The sequence below is a fragment of the Molossus molossus genome, unplaced genomic scaffold, assembly GCF_014108415.1.
Source record: "Molossus molossus isolate mMolMol1 unplaced genomic scaffold, mMolMol1.p scaffold_m16_p_11, whole genome shotgun sequence".
Classification (NCBI taxonomy): domain Eukaryota; kingdom Metazoa; phylum Chordata; class Mammalia; order Chiroptera; family Molossidae; genus Molossus; species Molossus molossus.
The window spans coordinates 6,045,964-6,062,912 of NW_023425346.1; the positions used below are offsets into that span (position 1 = coordinate 6,045,964).

At 42.1% G+C, this 16,949-nt stretch overlaps 1 pseudogene; it reads left to right on the forward strand.

Moving 5' to 3' along the window:
- The first annotated feature begins 15,158 nt into the window (after positions 1 to 15,158).
- Positions 15,159 to 15,890, forward strand: LOC118625638 (annotated as a pseudogene).
- Positions 15,891 to 16,949: the final 1,059 nt, after the last annotated feature.

Sequence of the window (16,949 nt, forward strand, 5' to 3'; positions counted from 1 at the left end):
AGGAGGCTCTAAATGCAACACCACGCGAGGAACAAAATGCATTCCACACTCTGTGAGGGGCCCTGGAAGAGGATCCTTCCTCCTCTGACCTTAAGATGACCCCATCCCAGAATGACTTCATTAAGCTTCAACAAGACTGTGAAGCAAAGGAAGTGGCCAAACACTGTCTAACTGCATCCATAGAAATGGTGACATCATAAAGATGTTTAATTTTTAAATGCTAAGCTTGGAGCAATTTGCAAAATAAATAACTAATGCAGATAAATATACATTGTCCGATAGCCTGGGAACTGGCGCCAGGCAAACTGCTCGACCATTGTCTCGCTTGCTCAGCCTCGCCTCCCAACCTCTTCCGGGAACGGCCGGCCCCGGGCTTGTAGACTAACTCCCATCCTGCTCCTATCGACTCACATTCCAGAGGCTCCATGCATAGCCCCCGCAAGGTCAAACCCTAACAGACGAATCTCAGCTGCAACGGGCAGATATAAAAAAGCACAAACCCCAGCATCGGGCGCGGCTTCTAGGACTCAACCCCCGGAGTCTGTGAACCCGCCCGGAGTGTACCCAATAAAGCCTGATCCCTGTTTATTCGGCTGATTGGCTCTCCAGTCCCTTCTCTGTTTTTCGGCAGCGCCCCCGATTCCTTACATACATTACTTTTAAGTAAACTATGACTTATTAAGGATGTTGATTATAATTACAAATGTTTCTTGTAATTCCTAGAATGAATACTCACAAAATAACAGCAATACAAAGAAGTATAGAAAACAGAATGAAATACTTAACAGAATAAAATACCAAAGATATTCAAGGAACCAATGACTGAAGGAATTAAAAACAGAGGGGTGAGGTGGTGAGAGCACCCTGGGCAAAGGGCACCCTCGCACCGTCAGCTCTGCAGGACGCAGCCAGGCCAGGACGCGGGCCCTGCTGGAGACTGGACCCTCCACCTGGCTGCAAGCTCTGGAGGCCGAGCGCCTGCACCGGGCACTTGCTGCCCGTTGGCATGAGACGCATTGGATTAGAGACCACTCTCAGACTGCAGGTGGATGCGCCCCTTCAGTGTGTGAGGTCATCGTGACTGCGCTGAGCACCTCCAAAGAGAGAATGGATCTATCAGGAGAGGGGAGAACATCTTCTTAGGAGTCAAATAAAATATGACTAAATTCAGCACGAGGGTTCCTTCTACCAAATGTGAAGTACATCTAAGGATCACTCTTAGGAGAAAGGGGTCACGGATGTGTAGCACAAGAAGGGTGTGGCAGGGAGAAAAGCTGGAAGGGACTCTGGGCTTCCCAGAGCAGCAGCTCCAGGTGTCCCACCAGCTCTGCTTCCAGCTTGGGCTCCGGAAGGTCCCGCAGCTCCAGGTGTCCCACCAGCTCTGCTTCCAGCTTGGGCTCTGGAAGGTCCCGAGCTCCGGAAGGTCCCGAGCTCCAGGTGTCCCACCAGCTCTGCTTCCTGCTTGGGCTCCGGAAGGTCCCACAGCTCCAGGCCCAGCAGCTCTCCGCCTCTCCGGCTCTCCCAGTCCTTTTCCGCACAGACAGGACAGCAGGCTGCATTCCTGCTCCAAGCCACCCCAAAGCGATGGAAACTTAAGGAAAAGGGGCCCCTTCCCCTGTGCCCACCAAAGCACATGCTGGGAGGTTCACCAGGAACATGAGAAGAATGGCTTCTTGGAGCAATTCTCCACCTGTGAGAAATGAAAATGACCTGAATTCCTGTAGAAAGGCAACACTCCCATCCTTCTGAAGGCCGTTGCCTGTGTGGATTTTGGGACCTAGGTGAAACCCGGAAGGTGTGGAAGCTCCTGGGTATAGGCCAGAGATCTCTGCCACCACTGGGCCCTGTGCAGCTCCCCCAACCTGCCCAGGCCAGCCCCTCAGTGATGCAGCCGCCCAGGAGTGTGCTGTCACCTCCTCCCATGTGGCAGGTCGCTCCTGCAGACCCAGAGAAGGTTGCGTTCTCCATGGCACAGACCCTGCCTGGCCATCCTGTTCCCTGGCTCCGCAGGAGCTCCAGCTCCAACTCCTCCTCACAAGCTGGGCCACTGAAACATAGCCCCTGTCATTTATATCGCGCCCACCTGCTTCGTCACTTTCCAGCTGAAGGACAATGGGCTTCGAAGAACAACCGAGCCATTTGCTCTGGAGTCTTTCAGCTGCAGAGTTGTTACGCTGGGTCTTGTATGTGAAGAATCCCTCCATTTCCAGGCTGGAAGCTCCCGCATTTCCAGTCCCTGGGAGTCAGTTCAGTGGCAAAGCCAGAGCGGGTCACAGGGCTCCAGGTAACGTGCACCCCAGCCCTGTGTAGGTTTTCTAGCGGCAGATGACCTGGGCCAATCTGGCAGCATGAGGGATCCTTCAGCAAAGGACACCTCTGTGCAGGTGCCTTCCCTGTTAGTCCGACACTGCTCCTCACCTGAGTCTTCTGAACTCTGGAGTCAAGCACTGGGTATTGCTGCCTAGAATGGTTCTGCTTTTACATGTGCTCATGCACATGCACCCAGCCCCAGGTCTCCTCTCTCTGTGAACTTGGGGAACAAGTCTGGAGCCAGCTCTGCAGGTGATAACCAAGCCCCTTGCAGGCTGATTCATGGCTCTTTGCAGGTTACCTTGGCAGAGTGCATATTGCATCGTTGCCTTTTATTGCACAGTCAGTACTAAACATTTCCTTTTGAAAGTTTTGTAACTTTGTAGCATTTTAGATAATGTTGTGTTTGTACTTTGTTAGTAGAGTGAAAGGATTGAGTTAAATAAACCTAGGATTAAAGTATAAAAAACAAAAACAAAGAAATACAAGAGTAACAAGTAAAAGAACAATTAACAAACCAGTTGACAAAACAAGAAAACTAATGATGTATGTAGACTTAAACAAAGCATGTCAGTAATTGCATTAAAATTTAAAAAGAAAGCAATCTAATTAAAATATAAATTTGTAAGATTAAAACAGAAGATCTAAATATATTTGTTTCTAAATGTATTGATGGGTTGATGCTGGAAAATGATATAAAATACAAACATTAAGGCAAAATGTTGCCAAAGATAAAAAAGAGAAATAGGAACATTGCATTATGAAAAAGGGTCAATTTAACAATAAAACATAATAATCTCAAATATATCTGTCCCTGATAACAGAGCTTTGATATACAAGAATTAAAAACAAAACAAAAAAATAAATTTAAAAAAAAAGGAAGAAACTTTACAAAACCTATTAGAAAAAGCAAAAATAAGCAGAGAAGATCTGAACACTGTTAGCATCCAAATTTACCTAACTTGTATTTACGAAACATTACATATGGCAACTGCTATATAACACTGTTTATAAAGGCACGTGGAACCTTCACTAATGTAAACCATATGCTGAGCTATAACATACGTTTTAGTACATTAAAAACAATAAACAATAAAGAACATTTTTTACAGTAGTGAAATAAATTGACCATAAATAATAATTATATATCCAGGAATCTCTGAAATACCCATATATGAATTGTTTGAAAATGTATTTATAAATTAAACATTTAGAAATATTTGAATGCTCAAAGAAGAAATCACAAAAATAAATTAGAAAAATGAATGATGATAAAACTCTAACATTTTAACATTTGTAGAAAAAGCAATTACAGAGTTCAAAAAACTGTGTAGCTTTTAATTACACAGATAAAAATTTTGTTGACCCCAAGAAGGCAGATACATACCAAGAAAGGCTGCTGGTGGCTCACTGGGCTCAGATTTATAAAAGGAGCCTAGCAGGGCTTGTTAAACGGGGCCCTCTCATTCAAGCCTTGCTTCGGGGAGAAGCCTGCGCTGCCCTGCTTGCTGGCGAGGTGTTCCTGCACTCTGAGCCAGTCCTTACAGAGGAGTTCCCGGGATCCTGTTTCAACCAACAGGACTGAGGCTTCCGCGTCCCCTCGTAGCTGTGCAGCAGTACCCCATCAGCATCTTCACAGATGCCAGCATCTTTGTGCTTCTTGATTTAAACAGAAAACACACGTGTGTAAAAACACCTCTCATACAGAGCTAGAAACACTTGCATATCAGATAAGCTGCAAAATCTTAGATTATACTTTTATTTCATTTATATATTCTTTCAAAATTTCCAAGGAAATCTCTTTTATCTACAGAATTAAAAGCAATACTATTAGATTAAATAAATAACCAATATTCGTTGTATAGCAGGGTGGGGAATGTTTCTGCCTTTACAGCTCAGGAACTGCTCCAGTCTTATCAGCCCTTTAATTCAGTTCCACCATCTCATTCCCTGCAGACAACCTCGCTGCCTGCTCACTGAGCAGATGCTGGCCAAGTGAACAACAGGCTTCTAGCTTCTCTTTTCTTCATTCGCGAAAGTCTGCTTCTATTTACTTCTCTCTAAGAATAGTGCATGTCCCTTCTCTATTCCAAGGTTTGCTTCGCCATCCAGGCGTTTGCTTCCATTTCAACACAGGGCCGAGGCTTCTACACTTGCCAGGTTCACACTGCTGCAGGGTTTCTGCACTCCCGGGCCCGAAGGATCACTTAAGAGATCCATTTAAGTATCAAAGTCCAAAAAATAACTGAATAAATATTAATGGCCCCATAACTTTGTATCAACTCAAAAAATAATACACATAAATTGAAAATGTGTTTTTTTTTTTCTTGCCCAAACCACAGTTACTGCTAAGATAGATGTGCCTGTTTGGCAATGCAAAACTTTTCTAACAGCAGCACTTGTTCTTCTCTCTTGCCTGAATTCTAGTAAAATGATAATAAGGAAGGTTGAAAAACCATGTAATAAAAGGCGAATGGGGAAGGGGCTTTTGATAAATGAGAAATTCAAAGCTGTTGACAGAAGAGTCACTTAGATAGAAGAAGTCTCAGCCCCCGGGGCCTGCGGCGAGGGAGGCACCATCTGGTAGGAACCTAGGTGTGGCGTCCAGAGAGGCCCAGAGCAAACACAAGTGGTTGACACGCACCTAAGAGCAAGTGAAAAAGCTTAGTGGACTCTAAGAAATAAGATACCTACTATGAAGGCAAACTGGACTCACATTGAACAAGCAGAACCTAGCAGCCATTTCTGCACATCAGAGCGCAGGCTCCGTCCATGCAAACCACCGCTCAGAGAGAGGCCTGCCCTGAACCGCCTGGCGGTGGCCCTGCTCTCCGAGCAGCCCTCACCAAGCAGTTTCTGGAACCCCGTTTCACCCAGTAGGACAGGCTTTCCCCACCCGACCGCAGCTGTGCTGCTATATACCCCTCGGCCTCCCACTGACCAAACAGAGCGGCCCCTCCCGAGGGCCGCCCCCGAGGGCCACTCCTCAGGGTCCCACAGCTACCGCTTCATCCCTGAGCTCCAGCCACCGAGCCCCACAGCCTGCCGTCCGCAGTCATGCTTTCACGTCTGAGCTGCTGGCACTGAATAAAACCGCCTTCCTCACCACCCCAGACTGGGGATTCCTGTGGGCATTGAATTGGTACCAACAAACCCTGGTTGGTAAACTTCTTCCTCGTTCTCTTCCTTCTCTGGAAATCCTTTCCCTTTCTTCTATTTTCCTTTTGCTGTCTAAAGTTTTCTTTGCTTTTGTTTTTGTTTATTTGCTTTTCTGTCAGAAAGCCAGAAAATGGGGCCAAGAACGACAGGAATCTTGACACTTGGGAGCAGAGGGACAAGGCAGAGCGCGATGGCCCGGAGCAGGCTCGGTGCTGAGAGTCCGGAGTGGGTCCGGCGGAGGCTGCGCGGTCTGCTCTACGTGACCAGGCCCCCTGGTGCGTGTACTGAATTCTCAGGGCGTGAAAGGGGTCACTGGAGAGGGAGCGTCTCTGTGCAGGTCAGAGCCCAAGTGGAGCGAAAAGGGAATCCTCGTGGAAGAGAAGGGGGCGCCAGCTGTGACAAAGGGGTTGGCTACATACAAGGAGACTGGAAATGAGTAATGTATAAAGGATAATAGGATCCAGGCTTCTTGGTGTTGAACAATAAAGTTAAAGATATGAAAGTAAAACAGAGTTAAGAATACATACTAGCAACCTTCAAATGACTTGTGTGAAGCTGGATAAGAATTAGAGATGCAGAAACAATCAGTTGCACAGGTGTTCTCACTGTATGGTCATGTGGCCTGTCCAGGGAACTGCCTTGGCAACAACATCCAAAGTAGTGGAGAGCCCTGGCTGGTTTTCTCCGTGGTCGAGTGTCGGCCTGTGGACCAAAGAGTTGTGGGTTCGATTCCCGGTCAAGGGCACATACCTTGGTTGCAGGTTCGATCCCCAGCCCCAGTCAGGGAGGACATTTTTCCATTGATGTGCGTCTCTCTGTATCTCCCTCCCTCTCTCCCACCCTATCTAAAAGTCAATGGAAAAATATTCTCCTACGGTGAGAATGAAAAAAGAAAAAAGTAGTGGATACACCAAATACGTAGATCTGGGCTTCTAAATACAGTTTTCCAATAAAAGGATCAGAGAATCCCAAAGAAAATTGGGCAAAGAAAAAAAAAAAAAAACAGACATTCATCAAAGAAGATATGCAGATGGCAAAGAAGTACACAAAAGGTTCTCAACACCATTAGCATTAAGGGATGTAAATGAAGACCACAAATGGGACACTGTACTTATGAGGACAACTGAGCTTCATGTTGGCAAAGGAAGTGGAGGAACCAGAACTCTCATAGACCACTGTTGGGATTGTCAAATGATGTGAGCACTTTTTTTTAAAATCCTCACTCGAGGACATTTTTTCATTTTTTGTTCAGGTAGAGTGGGAGGGAGAGAGAGGAAGAGAGAGAGAGAGAAACATCAACATGAAAGGGACATATTGAGTGGCTGCCACCCAGGGACAAACTGCAACTGAGGTAGGCGCCTTAGCGGGAACCGAACCTGGGTCTCTCTGGACTGCAGGCCGATATTCTAACCGCTGAGCCAAAATGGCCAGGGCAATGTAAGCACTTTTGAGAAAAATGTAGGTAGGTGTTTCTTACAACATTAACCGTGTGCCTTCAATGTGACTCAGCTATTTCACTGTTAAGTACTTATCAGGAGAAACTAAAACAGGTGTTCACACAAAGACCACTGCATGAGTGGTCATAGCAACATTGTCTGCCATAGACAAACACTGGAAACAAAACAAATGCCCATCAATAGCTGAATGGTTAAACATATTGTGATACACATTTACAATAAAATACTACTTAGTGACCTCAAAGAAGGATCTACTGATATGTGCAATAACATGGATGGATCTCTAAACAATGAGGCTGAATAAAAAGAATACATATTGTATGATTCAGTCTTATAGAATTCTAGGAACTGCAACCTGCAAGACAAAACAAAGATCAGTGTTCAGCCCTGTAGGAAGAGCAATGGGATGGGGGAAGGGGAGGCAGGAAATGGAAATGAGCAAATGTTTAGTGTTCTTAGGGGTTCTTCAACTTGACAATTGTTTTATAGATATATACTACTTATCAAATTGTGCATTTTAAATATGTGCAGTTCAGTGTATTACAATAATTTCCCAATATGATATATTAAAAAACAAAAACAAAAACTCAGTGGGATTTCCTGCATAAACTATGAAAGAATAAAAGAAATACATTTTCCATAAGTTTTCCTGTGACTTTAACATAGAAATGCTTTATGAAAGAAGCAGGTATTTTAAATCCCAATGTTCAGGGCTAAATATATTATAAAAATTATTATACAGGGACATGATATATGCAATAACATGATAAATTTCTAAATAATGATACTGAATAAAAGAAGCAAGATATAAATGAATACATATCATATTATTCCATTTATATAAAATTCTAGGAAGTGAAAACCTGCATGATTTAAGCCTTCTTTTGCTATGCTTCTGACATGTTCTGAGTGCTACCATTATTTCACAAACTCCAAAGGAACTTATCTTTGAGAGCCATTAAGAATATGTATCTACAGCCTGACTGGTGTGGCTTAGTGGTTGAGCACAAACCCTGCATCAAGAGGTCTCTGGTTAGATACCCAGACAGGGCACATGCCCAGTTTGTGGGCCTGATTCCCAGTGAGGAGTATGCAGGAGGCAGCCAATTGTTCTCTCTCATCGATGTTTCTCTCTCTCTCTCCCTTCCTCTGTCTCTCTAAAATCAATAAAGAACAACTTTTTTTTTTTAAGAAAAAATATGTATTTACAATGCTAGAAACATAATTGTTCCATAATATTTAGAAACATATGCTTTGTAAATAGATTATTCTCCTTCTTCATTTTCCCCATGACTATCTACTTTCAATAAAACTATATGTAATCAAGTTATTCTCATTCACATTTACAAACCCTGATAATAAAAATGCATAAATATAAAAAATGCAGTTTATATATTTACACTATCAGCAAAAAAGTGGGAAAATGACATACAAACACATTTTATAATAATATCAAAACCATAAGGCACTTAAAATTTGTTTAACATCCCTGGCCGGGTAGCACAGCTGCTTAGAGAGTTGTCCCATATACCAAGGTTGCAGACTGATGTCCAGTCAGGACTCATACAAGAATCAACCAATGAATAAGTAGAACAACAAGTCAATGCTTCTCTCTCCCTAAATATCAATAAATAAAATTTAAAAAATAAATAAGTAAAATATGTTTAACAGAAGATTATAAGATTCTAGATGGAAGACAACAAAATACTTTGAGCAATTATGAAGACCCAAATAAAGGATTATGTACTTGTTAAGATACAATTCTTTCTAAATTCAATGCAAACCCTGTCAACACTCAACAATGTTTGGTTTTTTACTTTTTGATTTTGGGGGGAAATTTTAATAACAATTAACAATGTAATTCTATAAATTTATAGAAAAATACAATTGATAGAGGATAACAAAAACAAAAAATAAAAAAGAATAATACATTTAGAAACACTTGCATTACCTGATTAAAAGATATACTACAGAGCTACAGGCAAAAAGAGTGTGGTGTAATATAAAAATATAAAAAAGATCTATTAAACACAATAGTCCCCTAAACAGATTCACATATAAGCCCAATTATTTTCAACAGAAGTACCAAGATAAATCAATAGTAAATATATTTCCTACATATGATATTGAAAAACTAAATATATATGGAAGATAATAAACATTAATTTTATTCACAAATATTTATTTGAGATGGATTATAAACTTACATGCAAAAGCTAAGATTATAAACTTTCTAGTTTACAATATAGTAGAATATCTTTTTAACTTTGAAAAAGCAAAATATTAATTAGGACCAATACAAAATTTCCTAATCATTAAATTAAAGAAACAGTATACTAATTTTTATCAAAATATTTTTTAAAACATGTTCATTAAGACCCTGTAAAATATTTGCAATACATATATCTCACAAAGGACTAGTATTCAAAATATATAAAGAACTCACTATAAAAACAAAACCCACTTAAAAATGGTCACAACACCCGGCTGGTGTGTGACTCAGTGGTTGAGCATCAACCCATGCACCAAGAGGTTGCCGATTCAAATCCCGGTCAGGTAACATGCTCAGCTTGTGGGCCCAATCCCCAGTGAGGAGTACACAGGGGACAGCCAATCAATGTTCTCTCTCATTGATGTTTCTATCTCTCTCTCCCTCTCACTTCATCTCTCTCTGAAATTAATAAAGAAAAAACAATTTTTTTTATCCTCACCCGAGGACATTTTTTCCATTTTTTGTTCAGATAGAGTGGGAGGGAGAGAGAGAAACATCGACATGAAAGGGACACATCGAGTGGCTGCCACTGGCACGACCCAACCAGGGCCGGGGACAAACTGCAGTAGAAGTACACGCCCTTAGCGGGAACAAACCCGGGGCTCTTTGTACCACAGGCTGATGCTCTAACCACTGAGAAAACCGGCCAGGGAAAATTTTTTTTTAAATAAATAAAATAAAAAGAAATGGTCACAATACTGAAATAGAGATTTCATTACATAAGAAATAAGGACGGCAAGAACATAAAAAGACTTCCACATTATTAGTATTCATGAAAATTCAAATTAAAATCACACCTTTTAGAAAGGCTAAAATGCAAGACATTGCCATCAGCGAATATTGGCACAGACATGGAGAATCTTGAAATCTCAGACATTACCAGTGGGAATATGATTAGGTACAACTACTTTGTAAAACTGTTTGTCCTTTCTTATAAAATTAAATATAACATACATCGGTCATCCCTCAAACCTGCTATTATCTTTCCTGAATCTACCCAAGGGTAATGAAAACATAGTTCCACAAAATTACATGCACAAAACACTATCTGGAGTGATGAAAAAGTTCTATATAATGGTTAGGGTGTTGGCTACATGGGACATCCATTTGTCAAAATTATTTGAATACTACATTTAAGATCTTTGCATTTCACTGTGTAAAATATACTCCTAAAAACAGACAAAAATGCAGTAGCAATAGTCATATTATTAGTAATGAAAAAACAAAACAAAAAACTGGATACAATTCAAATGCTTATTATAGTAATGTGTCATGCCTATAACCCATTATGTTAATACACAACAAATGAGTTCACTCACCTTCTCAGAAATCTGAAATGGCTCCCCAACGTCCTAATGAATGAAGGAAATTAACATTTCTTAGTTTGAAATTGATGATTCTGAAATTGTCAATCAATATTTTCATCTTTATTCCATGACACTACCTTTGATTTATTCCACCCACTAGCACAAGAAAAATTCCCATTACACACTGGCCCTTGAATTTTTTCAGGTACCTGTCTGTAGAAACCCCTCTGTTTTTCCTGAGTGCCTATTTCCACTCTTCCAATGCATCCACTTTATTTCTGGCTACTGAAGTTCTGTCTGCCTTCAAAGTTCTTCTCAGATGCTTTTTTTTATCCTCACCCGAGGACATTTTTTCCTTTTTTTTTTTTTTGTTCAGATAGAGTGGGAGGGGGAGAGAGAGAGAAACATCGACGTGAAAGGGACACATCAAGTGGTTGCCACCCGCACAACCCAACCAGGGCCAAGGACAAACTGCTAGTGAGGTACACGCCCTTAGTGGGAACCAAACCCAGGTCTCTCTGGACTGCAGGCTGACACTCTAACCACTGAGCCAAATCGGCCAGGGCTACTCAGATGCTTTTTATACATGATGAACACTTCCTTAGTCCCATAAGGAGCAGTCTTATGACACATCACATTCTTTTTCATATTTTAGCTACAAATATGTATATCGTACCTGTCCTACCTGACCATTAAGATTGTTGAAGGCACAGCGCATATACTGGTCATCTAAATATCCATCATAATTATGTTAAATATCAAGCATCATTATTTTCCTTAATTCAACCAACAGACATTTATTGACATATAGGAAATTAAGGTACTGCCCTTGAGTTCTCAATTGATAAAAGGACACTTGATCAGTTAGGTGTTGCCACAATATGCTATTTTACTTATTTAGTTATTTATTTTTCCTTTATTGATTTTAGAGAGAGAGGAAGGGAGAGGAAGAGAGAGATGGAAACATCGATGAGAGAGAACATCGACTGGCCGCATCCTGCCTGCCCCGCACTGGGGATCGGGCCCATAACCTGGGCATGTGCCCTGACCGAAATTGAACCAAAGAACTCTTGGTGCAGGGTCGACGCTCAACCACTCAGCCACACTGGACAGGTCACAATATGCTACTTTAAAAAGCACCTCAATTTGCCTTTTTCTGTCTGACATATTTTACTTAATATAATACTCTCTAAATCTATTTATGTCGTTGCAAGTGATTTCACTTATAAGTGGAATCTAAAGAGGACAATAAACAAACAAAATAAAAACAGACTCATAGATACAGAGAACAGACTGATAATTACCAGATGGAAGGAAGGTTGTGGGGCTGAGTGAAAAGGTGAAAGGATTAAGAAGCACAGATTGGTAGTTACAGGGACAGAAATAGAGCATATGAAATATAGTCAATAACATTGTAATAACTACGTATGTGCCAGGTGGGTTCTTGAAATACCAAGGGATCACTGTGTAAAGTATATGATTTTCCAACCACTGTGCTATGCACATAAAACTAAAACAAAATAATATTGAATGCAACCTGTAATTAAAAAATAAATTTAAAAATAAAATAAATGGAAAATAATAATAATGATAATGATAAAACATCTTAAAATATCCCAGAATTAGGACCATGGGTGTTTATTTTTCTCGCTCTTCAACATGAGCATTCATTGGGGCCTAGCACATGTGTGCTGGGCTCAGCAGCTTCCATTCATACTGCTGCTTAGTGCCTCGTCTGAGATCTGGGATGAAGGGCAAGTGATGTTATGTCTCTTCTTTGATGATGACAGAGTAGGAGATGGCAGGCCCATCTGAGGTCTTTGCTGCATCATGTCCTTTGGATGAAAGCCAGTCACAGGGCCTCGCACCGTAAGAGAGCTGAGAAATGACCCTGCGGGAGGGCAAGGTGGAGGAAGTACACCATGTAGCACAACAGAGGAATGAATTCCGAACAAGAACTCAATTTACAAAGGCCGTATAATTACTTTGAGAAGCAATATTAGGCAGACGTGAAAAAGAAATACCTTTTACTAGAAAAAGGTATTTACTAGACAAAGCATTTTTCAGAAGAGATGACTTTAAAGCCAACTTCTGGAGTGAGCTCTTGGCCAGGTCCTGCAGGCAGAGAGCACAGAAGAACGGAGGTCAGCAGGGACAGGTGCCAAGCGGAGCCCCGAGATGAGAATCAAGTGTGATGCACAGGGGGCGTCTGTGCAAGAGGCAGGAGCCAGAGGTCCACACTAGCCTGGATTTGACGGATATCTTCTTCTTTTCCAAGGCATTTGACTTTTATTCTGTAGACAATAGATTACCAACATAAGCCATTTATCTTTACTGTTAAATTCATCTTTTATGGAAATTGTTCTATTAAGCTGTGCTACTTACTTAGTATTTTTTAAAAATAAAAGCATAAATGAATGGCTCATCCCTTCCTCCCTCTTATTCCTTTCCTCTCTTCCTTCTCCCTCCCAACTATTCTTTCCTTCCTGATGACCGTAGTTCCTCTAAAAATATTATGATGTTCCTTATAGAGAAGAGTAAATGTAGTAGCGTCATGAATTATTTATATAAAATTGAGGCAAATTGTAATGCAAAGAAAACACATATTTGCTGAGACAACAGAAGCAGAATTGGGTCAACCTGTCACATTGCCTCTGACGGCATCGCCCCAGGAAATGTGGTTGCTTCTGAAACTGCAGGCTGGGCCTGCATGAGCAGCATGGCCCCATCTCCCGTTAGCAGGACTTTCAGACACACCTCTGCTGCAGTGGCCACCTGGGCCTCTGAGCCCTGCAGCACCAGGCTTGTGAAAATGCAACAGGACAGGCTGGAGCTTCAATGTCATCTGCCCTGTGTGCTGGTAGCAGTCAACAGCTGTATAGAAAGAGCAACTTTGTGTGTGAAAGAGCAACCTGGTCCTTGGATGCCAGGTCCGGGCAGCACTGGAGGGCCAGAGGATGGGGAGCAGGCTAGAGCCTCTAACCAGAGCCTGAGGGAAAAAGACTTCTTCTCTCCCCACCCTGTAGAACTTTCTCTGTGAACAAATTAAGAAGCCCTTCCATAGAGTGTAACATAAAGAGAAATCACAGAGTTTCTCCAAAAAGGAAAGTCGCTCTGGGCCATGGATAAGTTCACTCTGTGAGAGACCTTGAGATTCTTCAACTAGTTTGATCTGAACAGAAAGGACATTTTTAGAAGTAGAAGTGCAAAACTTCTCTAACTCACTGATTTTATTTTTTATTTATTAATTTTAGAGAGTCAGGAAGTGAGAGGGAGAAAGAGAGATAGAAGCATCAATGAGAGAGAACATCGATTGGCTGCCTCCTGCATGCCCCCCGCTGGGGATCGGACCCACAACCCGGGCATGTGCCCTGACCGGGAACCGAACCAGTGACCTCTTGGTGCATGGGTCAACACTCAACCACGGAGCCACCCTGGCCAGGCTGCCTCATTGATTTTAAATGTCTGCCTGTAGCATTTACAGAATGGACAGGAGTTCCTGTTCAACAGGAGAGGACACCGAGTCATAGAGATGATAAGTCATACATCTGGAAATAGTAAATATTTTGAGCCTGACAAATATTTGATGAAGCCACAGTCGTTTAAGAAAGTATATTTTCTAAAATATATTTATTTATTTATAACTGTTTTGAATCTATTGCTTATTCCAAGCTTGTTAACAAATATGTGTAATTATAGCCAGGAAAGTCCTAACCTGAATTATTCTGTCTTCTCATCACCCATGTCACACACTATGTTTTGATGTTGAAATCAGAAAAATATGTTGACTTTGTTAAATCAGTGAGTCCATCTTTAGGGTAGAATGTGAAATCTGTATGTAATGCAGATTCAAGAGTTGTAGGTGGGGCAGAAGCTCCCTTGCCCAGGGGCAGAACCAGAGATCACGTGCTCACAGCGCTTGAAGGAACCCCGAAGGTTCTCAGTCACAACACCCGCCGCCAGCCAGACGGCCCACAGTGAGAAGTGAAGGTGCAGTGACAGACACCTAGTCCCTTAAAAAGGACTCAACTCAGGTTCTTACACATGTTCCTGAGAATGTATTTTTGTTTGTTTTCTTTCTCTAGGGGTTGAGTAGCATTACATCACAGCATCAAAAGGCCACAAAAAGTGCTTCACTATCAAAGAGGCACAGGTTTACGACCCTGGGCTGCCACACTGGAAGTGCAGTGCTGGTCTGTACGTGAGGGGCTCTGGGCTACTCTGCCCTGAGCAGTCCTGTCCAGATGGTTACAATGAAACTAAGTCTAAGCAATACACAGTTTTGTTTGTTTATTTAGTGGTAGTCCTTCAGAACATGCCTTGTGCATTCAATCATTTGGGCTGCAGTCCAAACCCCATTAAATAGATTTAGGCAATTCACTTAAGCTCTATGACTGTTTCCTCATCTCAAAAATAAGACCAACATGAGTTAAGTCATAAGAAGAACTAAAGTACCTCTTACAAGTATCTTCCTGGCCAAGAATAAATATATTCAAATTTTGTCATATATTTATGAAAATGTTTATATAAAAAGCAAAAGATGTGAAAAAATGTAGGTACCGTCCCCTCTCAAATAGAAACAGGGTATATATTCATTTAAAAATCAGTGCAGGCGCTCTTGTACGTGGCGCCGGAGGCGTGGGCTGCTTCGGGATGGAGCTGAGCATCTCTTTCCCAGGCACCAGCTGCCAGAAACTCACCCACACGGACGATGAACGCAAACTTCGAGCCTTTGATGAGAAGCGGCCACAGAAGTTGCTGCTGACGCCCTGGGTGAAGAATGGAAGGACTCTGGTTCGAATCAGTGGTGGGAACGACCGACAAGTTTTCCCATGAAGCAGGGCGCCTTGACCCATGGCCGTGTCCGCGCCCCTGAGCAAGGGGCGTTCCTGCTGTAGACCAAGCAGGACAGGAGAGAGGAAGCGCAGATCCGTCCGGGGTTGCGTTGTGGACGCCAATCTCAGGGTTCTCTGTTTGGTCATTGTAAAAAAAGGGGAGAAAGATGTTCCTGGTCTCACTGATACTACTGTGCCTCATCGCCTGGGTCCCAAAAGCGCTGGCAGAATCCGAAACTTTTCAGTCTCTAAAGAAGATGGTGTCTGCCAAGATGCTGTGAGGAAGCCCCTAAGCAAAGAAGGTAAGAAACCCAGGGCGACAGCACCCAAGAGTCAGCGCCTTGCCACTCCACGTGTCCTGCAGCACACACCTGGGCGCATCGCCCTGAAGAAACAACGTGCTAAGAATAAGGAAGAGGCTGCAGAACATGCTAAGCTTTTGGCTGAGAGAGTGCAGGAGGCAAAGAAAAGCGCCAGGAACAGAGCCAAGAGACGTGGGCTGCCCTCTCTGAGAGCTGCTACCTCTGAGTCTGAGTACAGGAAAAAATGAGCTGTTCTAAGAGTAACAAATAAATAAGAAACATCAAATCTAAAAAAAAAAAAAATCAATGAAGGCTTGGCCCGTGTGGCTCAGTGATTAGTGTCAGCCCACAGACCAGCACGGATTTGATTCCAGCCAAGGGCACACACCTCGGTAGTGGTTCGACCCGGCCCTGGTCAGGGTCAAGTGGGAGGTAACCAGCCAATGTGTTTCTCTCACATCAATGTTTCTCTCTCTCTCTCTCTCATTCTATCTGAAGATAAATGGAAAAGTATCCTCAGGTGAGGATTTAAAAAAATCAATAAAAATAAGTATATGATAAGGAATATCATAAAAGAAATTCCATGGAGTCAGCAAAGCACCTTAATGTTTTGAATACTGCTTTTCTTTCCTTATCCTTAATAAAAAATAATTTTATTAAATCACACACACACACACACACAAACCTGTTTATTCTGAAGATGATAATTTTTTAAGGGGGGAAAAGGACTTGCCTTTATAATGTCATCATTATTTATTTTGGAAATTACTCCCAGTGATGATAGAAAACCTTTTTTATTAAATACATCACATTCCTCAGATTTAGCAGCTCCTGAGACCTGACGTGCGGGGTAAACGCTTCGAACACACACATTTGTGACAAACCAGCATAGCAGCACTCACTAACCAACTCCTCAGTTGCTGGTTTTTGTTTTGTATTTTATTTTTACTGAATTCATTGGGGTGACCTAGGTTAATAAAATTATATAGATTTTGAGTATACAAGTCTATGATACATCATCATTATATTGTATTGTGCATTCACCACCCAAAGTCAGATCTTCTTCTATCACTGTGTATCCCCCCTTTACCCTTTCCTACACCCCAGTCCCTTTTCCATTGGTAATCACCATATAGTTGGCTTTGTCTATAAGGTTCATTTTCTTTTTTATCCTCACCCGAGGACATTTTTCCAGTTTTTATTCAGATAGAGCAGGAAGGAGAAAGAAGAAGAAGAGAGAGAGACAAACATTGACATGAAAGAAACATATCGAGTGGCTGCCACCCACATGTCCCAACCAGGGCCTG